Below are 4,317 nucleotides of genomic sequence, written 5' to 3'. Positions count from 1 at the left end.
CCTCCTGCTAAGCAAAAGTGTGGCCAAACTTTATATGCTTACGAGAGATGTTTTCTGCAGCGTGTTCTATGGCAGTGGAGTCTCTCTCTCTCTCTCTCTCTCTCTCTCTCTCTCTCTCTCTCTCTCTCTCTCTCTCTCTCTCTCTCTCTCTCTCTCTTGATGGTATGTTTCATTTTGCGAGATTCATTTTAAGAATATGTGTGCGTGTGTGTTTTACTAATGTGTGTGTGTGTGTGTGTGTGTGTGTGTGTGTGTGTGTGTGTGTGTGTGTGTGTGTGTGTGTGTGTGAGCGCGCCTCAGGTCCTTGGTATCGAAGTGGACTGAGAAGGGTATGCATAATTAAGGCGAGAGAGAGAGAGAGAGAGAGAGAGAGAGAGAGAGAGAGAGAGAGAGAGAGAGAGAGAGAGAGAGAGAGAGAGAGAGAGAGAGAGAGAGAGAGAGAGTGTAACCCCATATTTTCCCTCCATCACCTACACTAATTACTATACAAACCTTATCCCAATTTCCCTGCCCATTTACACCTATTAACCTCCTCCCATCTCCCAGCACATTTTCACCCATCACCTCCAGACCTCCTTCGTTATTCCCTCCTCACATTTTCTCCTTCACCTTCACCAGCCAAACGACGCCTCTCTTCACTTTCCCTTTGATGCATACTTTACAAATAACAAATATCTCTTCTTGGTTCGACCATGTCATATTTTTCTAACCATATTTACGTGACTTTCCTGCTGGACATAATAATGAAGACCTTGAAAAACATAATTCCCCGTTAGAGAAACTTATCCTATCTTTGTTAATGGAGTTAATGAGGAAAAGAAATGAGAGGAGAGAGGCATTGCTTGTTTGACATGAGTATTAGAGAAGAGGAAGAGGAGGAGGAGAAGGAAGGGGAAAAGGAGGTGGTAAGAGGATGAGGAAGAGGACGAAGGAGGGAGGTAAAAGCAGATGATGTAAAAGTGGATTTCTCTTTCCTCTCACCTCCTCTCCCTCTCCCTCTCCCCGACCGTGACCCCCACAGTGAAGGGGTCACGTGGGATCAGAGGATAGGGGGAGGTAAGAGGGTGGGGGCTGTGGTCATTGCCTGGGGAGAGAAGGGGAAGGGGGAAAGGGGGTTTTAGAGGCACTTAGGTGATGGGGAGAAGTAGCGGGAGTGGAGGAGGAGGGGAGGAGGAGGAGTGGTGGTGGGGGGAGGGAAGAGGATCGTGTGAACATCGCGTTGCGCAAACAGATCGTCACTTGTTTGATGCTTAGCCATCCTTCTCCCCCTTCCCTTCTCTCTCTCTTCCTTCCCCGCCTCCCTTCTTCCCTTCTTTTCTTTCTTCTTCCTCCTTCCCTCTCTTCCCTCCATCCCTTCTCTCTTTGGTATGTCTCTCTCTCTCTCTCTCTCTCCTCTCTCTCTCTCTCTCTCATCCTCTCTCTCTCTCTCTCTCTCTCTCTCTCTCATTTACCTCCCTTCCTCCCTTGTCCTCTTTCTAGTTTTCCTTCATTTTCTTCATTCCTTTCTTCCTCTTCTTTATCTATTTCAGTTCCTTCCTTCCTTTCTCCCTTCCCCCTCTTTGTCCTTCAGTGTCCTATCTTCTTTTTCGTTGTTGTAATTCTGTCTTTTCTTTACTCTCTCTCTCTCTCTCTCTCTCTCTCTCTCTCTCTCTCTCTCTCCTCTCTCTCTCTCTCTCTCTCTCTCTCTCTCTCTCTCATTATACATATATTCACCTTATTTTTTACAGCTAAGTAACATTGAGAAAGATTTTTAATTACCGTGAGAAAAATATATAAAAACATTGATTAATATACGTCTTTTTTTCATTCGATGGGAAGAGTATGACACACACACACACACACATACACATACACACACACACACACACACACATACACACGGGGACACTCATCCCTCACTCCCCTTTACTGTAAAAATATTATTAATTCGTGAAATTGACTAAATCGCTTAAAAAAAAAAAAGTGACAAACATGAAGGGAGGAGGAGGAGGAGGAGGAGGAGGAGGAGGAGGAGGACGGGGAGGTGGAGGAAAAATAAAAAGGAGAGAAAAAATAACGAACAGGAGAAAGCAAATCCGAAGATGGAAAACTGAAGAGCACGAGTAAAGTAAGGAATTAAAGAAAATGATAAAAGGAGTGAAATAGGAGAAGGAGGAAAAGGAAGAAGAGGAGGAGGACAACGAAGACAAGAAGAGTAAATGAAGGGAAAATATAGCACAAGCTTGGAAAATAAGACAAAAGGGAGAAAGAAGAAAAGAAGAGAAAGGAAAAACATGGCATATAGACAAAAAAAAATGAGAAGAAAGAGGAAGAAAAGAGGAGGAGGAGGAGGAGGAGGAAGAGGAGGAGGCACATAGGGAAAACAGACAGGAAGTCCATTTAGGCATAATGAAGTTACTTTCCCAGACATTTTTTTTTTTTTTGTGATCGACGATGTTAGTATGAGAAGAGGAGGAGGAGGAGGAGGAGGAGGAAGAGGAGGAGAAGAAGAAGATAGAAGGAGAAAAAGAAGAAGAGAAGAAGTGACGGGTAAAAAGAGAAGGAAAAGAAGAAAAGTAGGGGAGAAGAAGGAAGAAATGGGAGAAGGAGGAGAAGGAAGAGGAGGAAATCAAGAGGGACAAGAATGAAAATACAAGGAAGAAAGGAGGAAGAAGGAAAACGGAAGAAAGGAGGAGGAGGAGGAGGTGAAAAAGAAAGAGGACGAGAAGAAGGAAAAGGAGAAAAAAAGTGAAGAAAAGAGAAGGAGAGGTAGAAGAAAGAGAAGGTGCAGAAGGGGGAAGAAGGAAAAGAGAAAGAAAAGAAAGAAAAGAAAAAAAACAAGAGGAAGAGAAGACCAAGAAGAGGAGGAAGAAGAAGAAGAAGAAGAAGAAGAAGAAGAAGAAGAAGAAGAGTAGGTGTTGGAGTGGGAAGAAGAGCAAATACATCCTCATTATCATGAAAATCTTCCCAGAACAAAAGTTGTTACTGAGAAAATGATATTAGTGAACTCTCTCTCTCTCTCTCTCTCTCTCTCTCTCTCTCTCTCTGGTTCAAATCTTCTTTCAGTGACAATTATACATCCTATTTCTATTAATTTTTACGAGAATTCTCTATCATAGGTACTTTTTTTGATAGATGTAGCAAAACTTAGGGAACGACAGTGAGGATGCTAAGGTGAGTTACATGCTAATTGCTTCCTTGCGCCACGTAAACACTATAGATAGATAATTAGCATGTGATGAGGTTGTTAGCTTAGACACATTGGTAATGACAGTAGTAGTGGTAGTGATGGTGGTGGTGGTGGTAGTAGTAGTTGTAGTTGTAGAAGTAGTAGTGGTGGTGGTCTTATTGCCTAAATTCAAATTTCTACATGTTAATGAATTTCACACACACACACACGCACAATCTCTCTCTCTCTCTCTCTCTCTCTCTCTCTCTCTCTCTCTCTCTCTCTCTCTCTCTCTCTCTCTCTCTCTCTCTCTCTCCCCTTCCCTTCCTTTCCATATCTTATCCTATCGTACCATACCCCTCCCTTCCCTACCCTTCCTGCCCTACCCTTCCCTTCCCTTCTCTTCCCGTCCACTCCCGCTCCTCCTCTCACTCCCTCCCTCCTTTCCTTCACCGCTCTCAGTATTCCTGTTAACGAACACAATAGAAAGACACAAAAACAAACAAAAAAATGCAGGAAAATAAACATGTGATGAAAATAGTGACTCTCTCTCTCTCTCTCTCTCTCTCTCTCTCTCTCTCTCTCTCTCTCTCTCTCTCTCTCTCTCTCTCTCTCATCTCCATCACGGGAAGTTTAATAGGAAGGAAGCTCTGTGTAAAAATTTCTCCTCCCCCCCAAAAAAAAAAAAAAAAAAATCAGAAACGTATTTTTTTTTGCAATGTCGCGATGTCTTACCATTAGCGATATACAAGTGAAGGCGTTTCTTTATCCTCCCGAGCACTTCACGTTAATTATTTCCACCTGTTTCAGTCACGCTTCGGTTAATCGGGCGCACGTCTCCTCGAAGGGTGACTTAAATTATTATTTCACTCGGGCAGCGGCAGAGCAACGTTCTCCTCCCTACCACGTCCTGACACACCACTGACACTTTTGCGAAGGGTGAGTTGAGTCGAGACTTGCTGCTCTTCTTATCAACACGCACGCGCCACGGGACCATCTGATGCACCCTCTCTCTCTCTCTCCCTCTCTCTCTCTCTCTCTCTCTCTCTCTCTCTGGATCGACCCCCTCTTCCCTTCCTCCACTTTTCCTCAAGCTCTCTCTCCACTTTCCTCAGGCACTGTATCTTCTGTCCTCCTCACCTTTTCTCCCTATCTCCGTCTGATATCCC

General features: G+C 44.0%; 1 protein-coding gene across 2 annotated transcripts in view; it reads right to left on the bottom strand.

The window, feature by feature from the left end:
- Positions 1-4,317, bottom strand: part of LOC135093557 (GTP-binding protein Rhes-like) — a 33,067-nt gene extending 28,750 nt beyond the window's left edge. For both annotated transcript variants that reach the window (XM_063992914.1, XM_063992915.1), the window contains exon 1: positions 3,884-4,317. The gene's annotated coding sequence lies outside the window, so the exon portion shown is untranslated. The remainder of the gene's footprint in view (positions 1-3,883) is intronic.

The sequence above is a fragment of the Scylla paramamosain genome, chromosome 43 (genome assembly GCF_035594125.1).
Source record: "Scylla paramamosain isolate STU-SP2022 chromosome 43, ASM3559412v1, whole genome shotgun sequence".
NCBI lineage: Eukaryota > Metazoa > Arthropoda > Malacostraca > Decapoda > Portunidae > Scylla > Scylla paramamosain.
Note: the sequence above shows the minus strand (reverse complement) of the source record. Positions and strands in the feature narration are given on the sequence as shown.